Raw genomic sequence first — 16,210 nt, forward strand, 5'->3', positions numbered from 1 at the left:
GCCTATTCAATTCCCTGTAATATATGGATCTGTTTGCACTTCAAACACCTTCCACTAGATGTCAACAGTCAGTACAACATGGAATGAAGCTGGGACCGGATGGGAGGGGAATGAGAGAACTTAAAATGAAGTGCTTTCTAAGTGTATCTTGACGGTTGGAGTAATCTTTTTTAGATTATGTTACTCAATCTAAAATGTCCGTCATTAGATGGTTTTTCTCTCAGTCAAACAGTTCCAAACAGAGTGGGTAGTGTTTTACTCTTGAGATCCAGAGGTGTCAGGTTAAAAATGTTCGATCCACTTGAAATCAAATGCATTACTGGTGTGTTTTCTAAGAGGGAGCGTTCTTGATTGGGCAAAATAACTCTCCATCTAAAATGTCCCTTGTTAGACCATTTTTTCCAATTTTGGAGGATCAGATATAGGGGGTATAGCTCAATGGTAGAGCATTTGACTGCAGATCAAGAGGTCCCAGGTTCAAATCCTAGTACCCCCTTGTAGACATGTACTTTCTAAGTCAGTCTTTAGAGATGGAATGCTATTTTTCGCGAGTTGTTACTCAATCTAAAATGTACCTTATTAGATCTTTTTTCTCTCAGTCAGACAGTTCCAAACGAAGTTGGAAGTGCAATAGACTGTAGATCAAGAGGTCCCAGATTCAAATTCTGGTGCCCCGTTAACTTCTTTGATATAGGGGGCAGCATTTTCACTTTTGGATGAATTGCGTGCCCATAGTGAACTGCCTCCTACTCTGTCCCAGATGCTAATATATGCAAAGTATTATTAATTGTGGATAGAAAACACTCTCAAGCTTCTGAAACTGTTTGAATGATGTCTGTGAGTATAACAGAACTCATATTGCAGGCAAAAACCTGAGAAAAAATCCAAACAGGAAGTGAAAATTCTGAGAGTGGTCATTGTTAAAGTCATCGCCTATTCAATTCCCTGTAATATATGGATCTGTTTGCACTTCAAACGCCTTCCACTAGATGTCAACAGTCAGTACAACATGGAATGAAGCTGGGACCGGATGGGAGGGGAATGAGAGAAGTTAAAATGAAGTGCTTTCTAAGTGTATCTTGACGGTTGGAGTAATCTTTTTTAGATTATGTTACTCAATCTAAAATGTCCGTCATTAGATGGTTTTTCTCTCAGTCAAACAGTTCCAAACAGAGTAGGTAGTGTTTTACTCTTGAGATCCAGAGGTGTCAGGTTAAAAATGTTCGATCCACTTGAAATCAAATGCATTACTGGTGTGTTTTCTAAGAGGGAGCGTTCTCGATTAGGTAAAATAACTCTCCATCTAAAATGGCCCTTGTTAGACCATTTTTTCCAATTTTGGATCGTCAGACATAGGGGGTATAGCTCAGTGGTAGAGCATTTGACTGCAGATCAAGAGGTCCCAGATTCAAATTCTGGTGTGCCGTTAACTTCTTTGATATAGGGGGCAGCATTTTCACTTTTGGATGAATTGCGTGCCCATAGTGAACTGCCTCCTACTCTGTCCCAGATGCTAATATATGCAAAGTATTATTAATTGTGGATAGAAAACACTCTCAAGCTTCTAAAACTGTTTGAATGATGTCTGTGAGTATAACAGAACTCATATGGCAGGCAAAAACCTGAGAAAAAATCCAAACAGGAAGTGAAAATTCTGAGAGTGGTCATTGTTAAAGTCATCGCCTATTCAATTCCCTGTAATATATGGATCTGTTTGCACTTCAAACGCCTTCCACTAGATGTCAACAGTCAGTACAACATGGAATGAAGCTGGGACCGGATGGGAGGGGAATGAGAGAAGTTAAAATGAAGTGCTTTCTAAGTGTATCTTGACGGTTGGAGTAATCTTTTTTAGATTATGTTACTCAATCTAAAATGTCCGTCATTAGATGTTTTTTCTCTCAGTCAAACAGTTCCAAACAGAGTGGGTAGTGTTTTACTCTTGAGATCCAGAGGTGTCAGGTTAAAAATGTTTGATCCACTTGAAATCAAATGCATTACTGGTGTGTTTTCTAAGAGGGAGCGTTCTTGATTGGGCAAAATAACTCTCCATCTAAAATGGCCCTTGTTAGACCATTTTTTCCAATTTTGGAGGATCAGATATAGGGGGTATAGCTCAGTGGTAGAGCATTTGACTGCAGATCAAGAGGTCCCAGGTTCAAATCCTAGTGCCCCTTTGTAGACATGTACTTTCTAAGTCAGTCTTTAGAGATGGAGTGCTATTTTTCACGAGTTGTTACTCAATCTAAAATGTACCTTATTAGATCTTTTTTCTCTCAGTCAGACAGTTCCAAACGAAGTTGGAAGTGCAATAGACTGCAGATCAAGAGGTCCCAGATTCAAATTCTGGTGCGCCGTTAACTTCTTTGATATAGGGGGCAGCATTTTCACTTTTGGATGAATTGCGTGCCCATAGTGAACTGCCTCCTACTCTGTCCCAGATGCTAATATATGCAAAGTATTATTAATTGTGGATAGAAACACTCTCAAGCTTCTAAAACTGTTTGAATGATGTCTGTGAGTATAACAGAACTCATATTGCAGGCAAAAACCTGAGAAAAAATCCAAACAGGAAGTGAAAATTCTGAGAGTGGTCATTGTTAAAGTCATCGCCTATTCAATTCCCTGTAATATATGGATCTGTTTGCACTTCAAACGCCTTCCACTAGATGTCAACAGTCAGTACAACATGGAATGAAGCTGGGACCGGATGGGAGGGGAATGAGAGAAGTTAAAATGAAGTGCTTTCTAAGTGTATCTTGACGGTTGGAGTAATCTTTTTTAGATTATGTTACTCAATCTAAAATGTCCGTCATTAGATGGTTTTTCTCTCAGTCAAACACTTCCAAACAGAGTGGGTAGTGTTTTACTCTTGAGATCCAGAGGTGTCAGGTTAAAAATGTTCGATCCACTTGAAATCAAATGCATTACTGGTGTGTTTTCTAAGAGGGAGCGTTCTTGATTGGGCAAAATAACTCTCCATCTAAAATGTCCCTTGTTAGACCATTTTTTCCAATTTTGGAGGATCAGATATAGGGGGTATAGCTCAATGGTAGAGCATTTGACTGCAGATCAAGAGGTCCCAGGTTCAAATCCTAGTACCCCCTTGTAGACATGTACTTTCTAAGTCAGTCTTTAGAGATGGAATGCTATTTTTCGCGAGTTGTTACTCAATCTAAAATGTACCTTATTAGATCTTTTTTCTCTCAGTCAGACAGTTCCAAACGAAGTTGGAAGTGCAATAGACTGCAGATCAAGAGGTCCCAGATTCAAATTCTGGTGCCCCGTTAACTTCTTTGATATAGGGGGCAGCATTTTCACTTTTGGATGAATTGCGTGCCCATAGTGAACTGCCTCCTACTCTGTCCCAGATGCTAATATATGCAAAGTATTATTAATTGTGGATAGAAAACACTCTCAAGCTTCTAAAACTGTTTGAATGATGTCTGTGAGTATAACAGAACTCATATTGCAGGCAAAAACCTGAGAAAAAATCCAAACAGGAAGTGAAAATTCTGAGAGTGGTCATTGTTAAAGTCATCGCCTATTCAATTCCCTGTAATATATGGATCTGTTTGCACTTCAAACGCCTTCCACTAGATGTCAACAGTCAGTACAACATGGAATGAAGCTGGGACCGGATGGGAGGGGAATGAGAGAAGTTAAAATGAAGTGCTTTCTAAGTGTATCTTGACGGTTGGAGTAATCTTTTTTAGATTATGTTACTCAATCTAAAATGTCCGTCATTAGATGGTTTTTCTCTCAGTCAAACAGTTCCAAACAGAGTGGGTAGTGTTTTACTCTTGAGATCCAGAGGTGTCAGGTTAAAAATGTTTGATCCACTTGAAATCAAATGCATTACTGGTGTGTTTTCTAAGAGGGAGCGTTCTCGATTAGGTAAAATAACTCTCCATCTAAAATGGCCCTTGTTAGACCATTTTTTCCAATTTTGGATCGTCAGACATAGGGGGTATAGCTCAGTGGTAGAGCATTTGACTGCAGATCGAAAGGTCCCAGGTTCAAATCCTAGTGACCCCTTGTAGACATGTAATTTCTAAGTCAGTCTTTAGAGATGGAGTGCTATTTTTCAGGAGTTGTTACTCAATCTAAAATGTACCTTATTAGATCTTTTTTCTCTCAGTCAGACAGTTCCAAACGAAGTTGGAAGTGCAATAGACTGCAGATCAAGAGGTCCCAGATTAAAATTCTGGTGCGCCGTTAACTTCTTTGATATAGGGGGCAGCATTTTCACTTTTGGATGAATTGCGTGCCCATAGTGAACTGCCTCCTACTCTGTCCCAGATGCTAATATATGCAAATAATTATTAATTTTGGATAGAAAACACTCTCAAGCTTCTAAAACTGTTTGAATGATGTCTGTGAGTATAACAGAACTCATATGGCAGGCAAAAACCTGAGAAAAAATCCAAACAGGAAGTGAAAATTCTGAGTGGTCATTGTGAAAGTCATCGCCTATTCAATTCCCTGTAATATATGGATCTGTTTGCACTTCAAACTTCTTCCACTAGATGTCAACAGTCAGTACAACATGGAATGAAGCTGGGACCGGATGGGAGGGGAATGAGAGAAGTTAAAATGAAGTGCTTTCTAAGTGTATCTTGACGGTTGGAGTAATCTTTTTTAGATTATGTTACTCAATCTAAAATGTCCGTCATTAGATGGTTTTTCTCTCAGTCAAACAGTTCCAAACAGAGTGGGTAGTGTTTTACTCTTGAGATCCAGAGGTGTCAGGTTAAAAATGTTCGATCCACTTGAAATCAAATGCATTACTGGTGTGTTTTCTAAGAGGGAGCGTTCTCGATTAGGTAAAATAACTCTCCATCTAAAATGGCCCTTGTTAGACCATTTTTTCCAATTTTGGATCGTCAGACATAGGGGGTATAGCTCAGTGGTAGAGCATTTGACTGCAGATCGAAAGGTCCCAGTTTCAAATCCTAGTGACCCCTTGTAGACATGTAATTTCTAAGTCAGTCTTTAGAGATGGAGTGCTATTTTTCAGGAGTTGTTACTCAATCTAAAATGTACCTTATTAGATCTTTTTTCTCTCAGTCAGACAGTTCCAAACGAAGTTGGAAGTGCAATAGACTGCAGATCAAGAGGTCCCAGATTCAAATTCTGGTGCGCCGTTAACTTCTTTGATATAGGGGGCAGCATTTTCACTTTTGGATGAATTGCGTGCCCATAGTGAACTGCCTCCTACTCTGTCCCAGATGCTAATATATGCAAATTATTGTTAATTTTGGATAGAAACACTCTCAAGCTTCTAAAACTGTTTGAATGATGTCTGTGAGTATAACAGAACTCATATGGCAGGCAAAAACCTGAGAAAAAATCCAAACAGGAAGTAAAAATTCTGAGAGTGGTCATTGTTAAAGTCTTCGCTTATTCAATTCGCTGTAATATATGGATCTGATTGCACTAAAAAACGCCTTACACTAGATGTCAACAGTCAGTACAACATGGAATGAAGCTGGGACCGGATGGGAGGGGAATGAGAGAAGTTAAAATGAAGTGCTTTCTAAGTGTATCTTGACGGTTGGAGTAATCTTTTTTAGATTATGTTACTCAATCTAAAATGTCCGTCATTAGATGGTTTTTCTCTCAGTCAAACACTTCCAAACAGAGTGGGTAGTGTTTTACTCTTGAGATCCAGAGGTGTCAGGTTAAAAATGTTCGATCCACTTGAAATCAAATGCATTACTGGTGTGTTTTCTAAGAGGGAGCGTTCTTGATTGGGCAAAATAACTCTCCATCTAAAATGGCCCTTGTTAGACCATTTTTTCCAATTTTGGAGGATCAGAAATAGGGGGTATAGCTCAGTGGTAGAGCATTTGACTGCAGATCAAGAGGTCCCAGGTTCAAATCCAATTGCCCCCTTGTAGACATGTACTTTCTAAGTCAGTCTTTAGAGATGGAGTGCTATTTTTCACTAGTTGTTACTCAATCTAAAATGTACCTTATTAGATATTTTTTCCCTCAGTCAGACAGTTCCAAACGAAGTTGGAAGTGCAATAGACTGCAGATCAAGAGGTCCCAGATTCAAATTCTGGTGCGCCGTTAACTTCTTTGATATAGGGGGCAGCATTTTCACTTTTGGATGAATTGCGTGCCCATAGTGAACTGCCTCCTACTCTGTCCCAGATGCTAATATATGCAAATTATTATTCATTTTGGATAGAAAACACTCTCAAGCTTCTAAAACTGTTTGAATGATGTCTGTGAGTATAACAGAACTCATACGGCAGGCAAAAACCTGAGAAAAAATCCAAACAGGAAGGGAAAATTCTGAGAGTGGTCATTGTTAAAGTCATCACCTATTCAATTCCCTGTAATATATGGATCTGTTTGCACTTCAAACGCCTTCCACTAGATGTCAACAGTCAGTACAACATGGAATGAAGCTGGGACCGGATGGGAGGGGAATGAGAGAAGTTAAAATGAAGTGCTTTCTAAGTGTATCTTGACGGTTGGAGTAATCTTTTTTAGATTATGTTACTCAATCTAAAATGTCCGTCATTAAATGTTTTTTCTCTCAGTCAAACAGTTCCAAACAGAGTGGGTAGTGTTTTACTCTTGAGATCCAGAGGTGTCAGGTTAAAAATGTTCGATCCACTTGAAATCAAATGCATTACTGGTGTGTTTTCTAAGAGGGAGCGTTCTTGATTGGGCAAAATAACTCTCCATCTAAAATGGCCCTTGTTAGACCATTTTTTCCAATTTTGGAGAATCAGATATAGGGGGTATAGCTCATTGGTAGAGCATTTGACTGCAGATCAAGAGGTTCCAGGTTCAAATCCTAGTGCCCCCTTGTAGACATGTACTTTCTAAGTCAGTCTTTAGAGATGGAGTGCTATTTTTCACGAGTTGTTACTCAATCTAAAATGTACCTTATTAGATCTTTTTTCTCTCAGTCAGACAGTACCAAACGAAGTTGGAAGTGCAATAGACTGCAGATCAAGAGGTCCCAGATTCAAATTCTGGTGCGCCGTTAACTTCTTTGATATAGGGGGCAGCATTTTCACTTTTGGATGAATTGCGTGCCCATAGTGAAATGCCTCCTACTCTGTCCCAGATGCTAATATATGCAAATTATTATTAATTTTGGATAGAAAACACTCTCAAGCTTCTAAAACTGTTTGAATGATGTCTGTGAGTATAACAGAACTCATATGGCAGGCAAAAACCTGAGAAAAAATCCAAACAGGAAGTGAAAATTCTGAGTGGTCATTGTTAAAGTCATCGCCTATTCAATTCCCTGTAATATATGGATCTGTTTGCACTTCAAACGCCTTCCACTAGATGTCAACAGTCAGTACAACATGGAATGAAGCTGGGACCGGATGGGAGGGGAATGAGAGAAGTTAAAATGAAGTGCTTTCTAAGTGTATCTTGACGGTTGGAGTAATCTTTTTTAGATTATGTTACTCAATCTAAAATATCCGTCATTAGATGTTTTTTCTCTCAGTCAAACAGTTCCAAACAGAGTGGGTAGTGTTTTACTCTTGAGATCCAGAGGTGTCAGGTTAAAAATGTTCGATCCACTTGAAATCAAATGCATTACTGGTGTGTTTTCTAAGAGGGAGCGTTCTTGATTGGGCAAAATAACTCTCCATCTAAAATGGCCCTTGTTAGACCATTTTTTCCAATTTTGGAGGATCAGAAATAGGGGGTATAGCTCAGTGGTAGAGCATTTGACTGCAGATCAAGAGGTCCCAGGTTCAAATCCTAGTGCCCCCTTGTAGACATGTACTTTCTAAGTCAGTCTTTAGAGATGGAGTGCTATTTTTCACTAGTTGTTACTCAATCTAAAATGTACCTTATTAGATATTTTTTTCTCTCAGTCAGACAGTTCCAAACGAAGTTGGAAGTGCAATAGACTGCAGATCAAGAGGTCCCAGATTCAAATTCTGGTGCGCCGTTAACTTCTTTGATATAGGGGGCAGCATTTTCACTTTTGGATGAATTGCGTGCCCATAGTGAACTGCCTCCTACTCTGTCCCAGATGCTAATATATGCAAATTATTATTAATTTTGGATAGAAAACACTCTCAAGCTTCTAAAACTGTTTGAATGATGTCTGTGAGTATAACAGAACTCATATGGCAGGCAAAAACCTGAGAAAAAATCCAAACAGGAAGGGAAAATTCTGAGAGTGGTCATTGTTAAAGTCATCACCTATTCAATTCCCTGTAATATATGGATCTGTTTGCACTTCAAACGCCTTCCACTAGATGTCAACAGTCAGTACAACATGGAATGAAGCTGGGACCGGATGGGAGGGGAATGAGAGAAGTTAAAATGAAGTGCTTTCTAAGTGTATCTTGACGGTTGGAGTAATCTTTTTTAGATTATGTTACTCAATCTAAAATGTCCGTCATTAAATGTTTTTTCTCTCAGTCAAACAGTTCCAAACAGAGTGGGTAGTGTTTTACTCTTGAGATCCAGAGGTGTCAGGTTAAAAATGTTCGATCCACTTGAAATCAAATGCATTACTGGTGTGTTTTCTAAGAGGGAGCGTTCTTGATTAGGTAAAATAACTCTCCATCTAAAATGGCCCTTGTTATACAATTTTTTCGAATTTTGGATCATCAGACATAGGGGGTATAGCTCAGTGGTAGAGCATTTGACTGCAGATCAAGAGGTCCCAGGTTCAAATCCTATTGCCACCTTGTAGACATGTACTTTCTAAGTCAGTCTTTAGAGATGGAGTGCTATTTTTCAGGAGTTGTTACTCAATCTAAAATGTACCTTATTAGATCTTTTTTCTCTCAGTCAGACAGTTCCAAACGAAGTTGGAAGTGCAATAGACTGCAGATCAAGAGGTCCCAGATTCAAATTCTGGTGCGCCGTTAACTTCTTTGATATAGGGGGCAGCATTTTCACTTTTGGATGAATTGCGTGCCCATAGTGAACTGCCTCCTACTCTGTCCCAGATGCTAATATATGCAAATTATTATTAATTTTGGATATAAAACACTCTCAAGCTTCTAAAACTGTTTGAATGATGTCTGTGAGTATAACAGAACTCATATGGCAGGCAAAAACCTGAGAAAAAATCCAAACAGGAAGTGAAAATTCTGAGTGGTCATTGTTAAAGTCATCGCCTATTCAATTCCCTGTAATATATGGATCTGTTTGCACTTCAAACGCCTTCCACCAGATGTCAACAGTCAGTACAACATGGAATGAAGCTGGGACCGGATGGGAGGGGAATGAGAGAAGTTAAAATGAAGTGCTTTCTAAGTGTATCTTGACGGTTGGAGTAATCTTTTTTAGATTATGTTACTCAATCTAAAATATCCGTCATTAGATGTTTTTTCTCTCAGTCAAACAGTTCCAAACAGAGTGGGTAGTGTTTTACTCTTGAGATCCAGAGGTGTCAGGTTAAAAATGTTCGATCCACTTGAAATCAAATGCATTACTGGTGTGTTTTCTAAGAGGGAGCGTTCTTGATTAGGTAAAATAACTCTCCATCTAAAATGGCCCTTGTTATACAATTTTTTCGAATTTTGGATCATCAGACATAGGGGGTATAGCTCAGTGGTAGAGCATTTGACTGCAGATCAAGAGGTCCCAGGTTCAAATCCTATTGCCACCTTGTAGACATGTACTTTCTAAGTCAGTCTTTAGAGATGGAGTGCTATTTTTCAGGAGTTGTTACTCAATCTAAAATGTACCTTATTAGATCTTTTTTCTCTCAGTCAGACAGTTCCAAACGAAGTTGGAAGTGCAATAGACTGCAGATCAAGAGGTCCCAGATTCAAATTCTGGTGCGCCGTTAACTTCTTTGATATAGGGGGCAGCATTTTCACTTTTGGATGAATTGCGTGCCCATAGTGAACTGCCTCCTACTCTGTCCCAGATGCTAATATATGCAAATTATTATTAATTTTGGATATAAAACACTCTCAAGCTTCTAAAACTGTTTGAATGATGTCTGTGAGTATAACAGAACTCATATGGCAGGCAAAAACCTGAGAAAAAATCCAAACAGGAAGTGAAAATTCTGAGTGGTCATTGTTAAAGTCATCGCCTATTCAATTCCCTGTAATATATGGATCTGTTTGCACTTCAAACGCCTTCCACCAGATGTCAACAGTCAGTACAACATGGAATGAAGCTGGGACCGGATGGGAGGGGAATGAGAGAAGTTAAAATGAAGTGCTTTCTAAGTGTATCTTGACGGTTGGAGTAATCTTTTTTAGATTATGTTACTCAATCTAAAATATCCGTCATTAGATGTTTTTTCTCTCAGTCAAACAGTTCCAAACAGAGTGGGTAGTGTTTTACTCTTGAGATCCAGAGGTGTCAGGTTAAAAATGTTCGATCCACTTGAAATCAAATGCATTACTGGTGTGTTTTCTAAGAGGGAGCGTTCTTGATTAGGTAAAATAACTCTCCATCTAAAATGGCCCTTGTTAGACCATTTTTTCGAATTTTGGATCATCAGACATAGGGGGTAAAGCTCAGTGGTAGAGCATTTGACTGCAGATCAAGAGGTCCCAGGTTCAAATCCTAGTGCCCCCTTGTAGACATGTACTTTCTAAGTCAGTCTTTAGAGATGGAGTGCTATTTTTCAGGAGTTGTTACTCAATCTAAAATGTACCTTATTAGATCTTTTTTCTCTCAGTCAGACAGTTCCAAACGAAGTTGGAAGTGCAATAGACTGCAGATCAAGAGGTCCCAGATTCAAATTCTGGTGCACCGTTAACTTCTTTGATATAGGGGGCAGCATTTTCACTTTTGGATGAATTGCATGCCCATAGTGAACTGCCTTCTACTCTGTCCCAGATGCTAATATATGCAAATTATTATTAATTTTGGATAGAAAACACTCTCAAGCTTCTAAAACTGTTTGAATGATGTCTGTGAGTATAACAGAACTCATATGGCAGGCAAAAACCTGAGAAAAAATCCAAACAGGAAGTGAAAATTCTGAGAGTGGTCATTGTTAAAGTCATCGCCTATTCAATTCCCTGTAATATATGGATCTGTTTGCACTTCAAACGCCTTCCACTAGATGTCAACAGTCAGTACAACATGGAATGAGGCTGGGACCGGATGGGAGGGGAATGAGAGAAGTTAAAATGAAGTGCTTTCTAAGTGTATCTTGACGGTTGAAGTAATCTTTTTTAGATTATGTTACTCAATCTAAAATGTCCGTCATTAGATGGTTTTTCTCTCAGTCAAACAGTTCCAAACAGAGTGGGTAGTGTTTTACTCTTGAGATCCAGAGGTGTCAGGTTAAAAATGTTCGATCCACTTGAAATCAAATGCATTACTGGTGTGTTTTCTAAGAGGGAGCGTTCTTGATTGGGCAAAATAACTCTCCATCTAAAATGGCCCTTGTTAGACCATTTTTTCCAATTTTGGAGGATCAGACATAGGGGGTATAGCTCAGTGGTAGAGCATTTGACTGCAGATCAAGAGGTCCCAGGTTCAAATCCTAGTGCCCCTTTGTAGACATGTACTTTCTAAGTCAGTCTTTAGAGATGGAGTGCTATTTTTCACGAGTTGTTACTCAATCTAAAATGTACCTTATTAGATCTTTTTTCTCTCAGTCAGACAGTTCCAAACGAAGTTGGAAGTGCAATAGACTGCAGATCAAGAGGTCCCAGATTCAAATTCTGGTGCGCCGTTAACTTCTTTGATATAGGGGGCAGCATTTTCACTTTTGGATGAATTGCGTGCCCATAGTGAACTGCCTCCTACTCTGTCCCAGATGCTAATATATGCAAATTATTATTAATTTTGGATAGAAAACACTCTCAAGCTTCTAAAACTGTTTGAATGATGTCTGTGAGTATAACAGAACTCATATGGCAGGCAAAAACCTGAGAAAAAATCCAAACAGGAAGTGAAAATTCTGAGAGTGGTCATTGTTAAAGTCATCACCTATTCAATTCCCTGTAATATATGGATCTGTTTGCACTTCAAACGCCTTCCACTAGATGTCAACAGTCAGTACAACATGGAATGAAGCTGGGACCGGATGGGAGGGGAATGAGCGAAGTTAAAATGAAGTGCTTTCTAAGTGTATCTTGACGGTTGGAGTAATCTTTTTTAGATTATGTTACTCAATCTAAAATGTCCGTCATTAAATGTTTTTTCTCTCAGTCAAACAGTTCCAAACAGAGTGGGTAGTGTTTTACTCTTGAGATCCAGAGGTGTCAGGTTAAAAATGTTCGATCCACTTGAAATCAAATGCATTACTGGTGTGTTTTCTAAGAGGGAGCGTTCTTGATTGGGCAAAATAACTCTCCATCTAAAATGGCCCTTGTTAGACCATTTTTTCCAATTTTGGAGAATCAGACATAGGGGGTATAGCTCAGTGGTAGAGCATTTGACTGCAGATCAAGAGGTCCCAGGTTCAAATCCTAGTGCCCCCTTGTAGACATGTACTTTCTAAGTCAGTCTTTAGAGATGGAGTGCTATTTTTCACGAGTTGTTACTCAATCTAAAATGTACCTTATTAGATCTTTTTTTCTCTCAGTCAGACAGTTCCAAACGAAGTTGGAAGTGCAATAGACTGCAGATCAAGAGGTCCCAGATTCAAATTCTGGTGCGCCGTTAACTTCTTTGATATAGGGGGCAGCATTTTCACTTTTGGATGAATTGCGTGCCCATAGTGAACTGCCTCCTACTCTGTCCCAGATGCTAATATATGCAAATTATTATTATTTTGGATAGAAAACACTCTCAAGCTTCTAAAACTGTTTGAATGATGTCTGTGAGTATAACAGAACTCATATGGCAGGCAAAAACCTGAGAAAAAATCCAAACAGGAAGTGAAAATTCTGAGAGTGGTCATTGTTAAAGTCATCGCCTATTCAATTCTCTGTAATATATGGATCTGTTTGCACTTCAAACGCCTTCCACTAGATGTCAACAGTCAGTACAACATGGAATGAAGCTGGGACCGGATGGGAGGGGAATGAGAGAAGTTAAAATGAAGTGCTTTCTAAGTGTCTTGACGGTTGGAGTAATCTTTTTTAGATTATGTTACTCAATCTAAAATGTCCGTCATTAGATGGTTTTTCTCTCAGTCAAACACTTCCAAACAGAGTGGGTAGTGTTTTACTCTTGAGATCCAGAGGTGTCAGGTTAAAAATGTTCGATCCACTTGAAATCAAATGCATTACTGGTGTGTTTTCTAAGAGGGAGCGTTCTTGATTAGGTAAAATAACTCTCCATCTAAAATGGCCCTTGTTAGACCATTTTTTCCAATTTTGGATCATCAGACATAGGGGGTATAGCTCAGTGCTAGAGCATTTGACTGCAGATCAAGAGGTCCCAGGTTCAAATCCTAGTGCCCCCTTGTAGACATGTACTTTCTAAGTCAGTTTTTAGAGATGGAGTGCTATTTTTCAGGAGTTGTTACTCAATCTAAAATGTACCTTATTAGATCTTTTTTTCTCTCAGTCAGACAGTTCCAAACGAAGTTGGAAGTGCAATAGACTGCAGATCAAGAGTTCCCAGATTCAAATTCTGGTGCGCCGTTAACTTCTTTGATATAGGGGGCAGCATTTTCACTTTTGGATGAATTGCGTGCCCATAGTGAACTGCCTCCTACTCTGTCCCAGATGCTAATATATGCAAATTATTATTAATTTTGGATAGAAAACACTCTCAAGCTTCTAAAACTGTTTGAATGATGTCTGTGAGTATAACAGAACTCATATGGCAGGCAAAAACCTGAGAAAAAATCCAAACAGGAAGTGAAAATTCTGAGAGTGGTCATTGTTAAAGTCATCACCTATTCAATTCCCTGTAATATATGGATCTGTTTGCACTTCAAACGCCTTCCACTAGATGTCAACAGTCAGTACAACATGGAATGAAGCTGGGACCGGATGGGAGGGGAATGAGCGAAGTTAAAATGAAGTGCTTTCTAAGTGTATCTTGACGGTTGGAGTAATCTTTTTTAGATTATGTTACTCAATCTAAAATGTCCGTCATTAAATGTTTTTTCTCTCAGTCAAACAGTTCCAAACAGAGTGGGTAGTGTTTTACTCTTGAGATCCAGAGGTGTCAGGTTAAAAATGTTCGATCCACTTGAAATCAAATGCATTACTGGTGTGTTTTCTAAGAGGGAGCGTTCTTGATTGGGCAAAATAACTCTCCATCTAAAATGGCCCTTGTTAGACCATTTTTTCCAATTTTGGAGAATCAGACATAGGGGGTATAGCTCAGTGGTAGAGCATTTGACTGCAGATCAAGAGGTCCCAGGTTCAAATCCTAGTGCCCCCTTGTAGACATGTACTTTCTAAGTCAGTCTTTAGAGATGGAGTGCTATTTTTCACGAGTTGTTACTCAATCTAAAATGTACCTTATTAGATCTTTTTTTCTCTCAGTCAGACAGTTCCAAACGAAGTTGGAAGTGCAATAGACTGCAGATCAAGAGGTCCCAGATTCAAATTCTGGTGCGCCGTTAACTTCTTTGATATAGGGGGCAGCATTTTCACTTTTGGATGAATTGCGTGCCCATAGTGAACTGCCTCCTACTCTGTCCCAGATGCTAATATATGCAAATTATTATTATTTTGGATAGAAAACACTCTCAAGCTTCTAAAACTGTTTGAATGATGTCTGTGAGTATAACAGAACTCATATGGCAGGCAAAAACCTGAGAAAAAATCCAAACAGGAAGTGAAAATTCTGAGAGTGGTCATTGTTAAAGTCATCGCCTATTCAATTCTCTGTAATATATGGATCTGTTTGCACTTCAAACGCCTTCCACTAGATGTCAACAGTCAGTACAACATGGAATGAAGCTGGGACCGGATGGGAGGGGAATGAGAGAAGTTAAAATGAAGTGCTTTCTAAGTGTCTTGACGGTTGGAGTAATCTTTTTTAGATTATGTTACTCAATCTAAAATGTCCGTCATTAGATGGTTTTTCTCTCAGTCAAACACTTCCAAACAGAGTGGGTAGTGTTTTACTCTTGAGATCCAGAGGTGTCAGGTTAAAAATGTTCGATCCACTTGAAATCAAATGCATTACTGGTGTGTTTTCTAAGAGGGAGCGTTCTTGATTAGGTAAAATAACTCTCCATCTAAAATGGCCCTTGTTAGACCATTTTTTCCAATTTTGGATCATCAGACATAGGGGGTATAGCTCAGTGCTAGAGCATTTGACTGCAGATCAAGAGTTCCCAGGTTCAAATCCTAGTGCCCCCTTGTAGACATGTACTTTCTAAGTCAGTTTTTAGAGATGGAGTGCTATTTTTCAGGAGTTGTTACTCAATCTAAAATGTACCTTATTAGATCTTTTTTTCTCTCAGTCAGACAGTTCCAAACGAAGTTGGAAGTGCAATAGACTGCAGATCAAGAGGTCCCAGATTCAAATTCTGGTGCGCCGTTAACTTCTTTGATATAGGGGGCAGCATTTTCACTTTTGGATGAATTGCATGCCCATAGTGAACTGCCTCCTACTCTGTCCCAGATGCTAATATATGCAAATTATTATTATTTTGGATAGAAAACACTCTCAAGCTTCTAAAACTGTTTGAATGATGTCTGTGAGTATAACAGAACTCATATGGCAGGCAAAAACCTGAGAAAAAATCCAAACAGGAAGTGAAAATTCTGAGAGTGGTCATTGTTAAAGTCATCGCCTATTCAATTCTCTGTAATATATGGATCTGTTTGCACTTCAAACGCCTTCCACTAGATGTCAACAGTCAGTACAACATGGAATGAAGCTGGGACCGGATGGGAGGGGAATGAGAGAAGTTAAAATGAAGTGCTTTCTAAGTGTCTTGACGGTTGGAGTAATCTTTTTTAGATTATGTTACTCAATCTAAAATGTCCGTCATTAGATGGTTTTTCTCTCAGTCAAACACTTCCAAACAGAGTGGGTAGTGTTTTACTCTTGAGATCCAGAGGTGTCAGGTTAAAAATGTTCGATCCACTTGAAATCAAATGCATTACTGGTGTGTTTTCTAAGAGGGAGCGTTCTTGATTAGGTAAAATAACTCTCCATCTAAAATGGCCCTTGTTAGACCATTTTTTCCAATTTTGGATCATCAGACATAGGGGGTATAGCTCAGTGCTAGAGCATTTGACTGCAGATCAAGAGGTCCCAGGTTCAAATCCTAGTGCCCCCTTGTAGACATGTACTTTCTAAGTCAGTTTTTAGAGATGGAGTGCTATTTTTCAGGAGTTGTTACTCAATCTAAAATGTACCT

General features: G+C 39.0%; 7 non-coding genes across 7 annotated transcripts; all 7 read left to right on the plus strand.

Annotated features, from left to right (window-relative positions):
- The first annotated feature begins 424 nt into the window (after nucleotides 1-424).
- trnac-gca (transfer RNA cysteine (anticodon GCA)) lies at nucleotides 425-496 on the plus strand. Its single transcript has one exon. It is a non-coding gene; the product is annotated as a tRNA-Cys (tRNA).
- Nucleotides 497-2,105: 1,609 nt separating this feature from the next.
- Nucleotides 2,106-2,177, plus strand: trnac-gca (transfer RNA cysteine (anticodon GCA)). Its single transcript has one exon. It is a non-coding gene; the product is annotated as a tRNA-Cys (tRNA).
- Nucleotides 2,178-3,035: 858 nt separating this feature from the next.
- trnac-gca (transfer RNA cysteine (anticodon GCA)) lies at nucleotides 3,036-3,107 on the plus strand. Its single transcript has one exon. It is a non-coding gene; the product is annotated as a tRNA-Cys (tRNA).
- A 4,579-nt stretch (nucleotides 3,108-7,686) lies between these two features.
- Nucleotides 7,687-7,758, plus strand: trnac-gca (transfer RNA cysteine (anticodon GCA)). Its single transcript has one exon. It is a non-coding gene; the product is annotated as a tRNA-Cys (tRNA).
- A 3,649-nt stretch (nucleotides 7,759-11,407) lies between these two features.
- Nucleotides 11,408-11,479, plus strand: trnac-gca (transfer RNA cysteine (anticodon GCA)). Its single transcript has one exon. It is a non-coding gene; the product is annotated as a tRNA-Cys (tRNA).
- An 859-nt stretch (nucleotides 11,480-12,338) lies between these two features.
- trnac-gca (transfer RNA cysteine (anticodon GCA)) lies at nucleotides 12,339-12,410 on the plus strand. Its single transcript has one exon. It is a non-coding gene; the product is annotated as a tRNA-Cys (tRNA).
- Nucleotides 12,411-14,199: 1,789 nt separating this feature from the next.
- Nucleotides 14,200-14,271, plus strand: trnac-gca (transfer RNA cysteine (anticodon GCA)). Its single transcript has one exon. It is a non-coding gene; the product is annotated as a tRNA-Cys (tRNA).
- The last annotated feature ends 1,939 nt before the right edge of the window (nucleotides 14,272-16,210 follow it).

This window comes from Salvelinus fontinalis, chromosome 29 (assembly GCF_029448725.1).
Source record: "Salvelinus fontinalis isolate EN_2023a chromosome 29, ASM2944872v1, whole genome shotgun sequence".
Lineage (NCBI taxonomy): Eukaryota > Metazoa > Chordata > Actinopteri > Salmoniformes > Salmonidae > Salvelinus > Salvelinus fontinalis.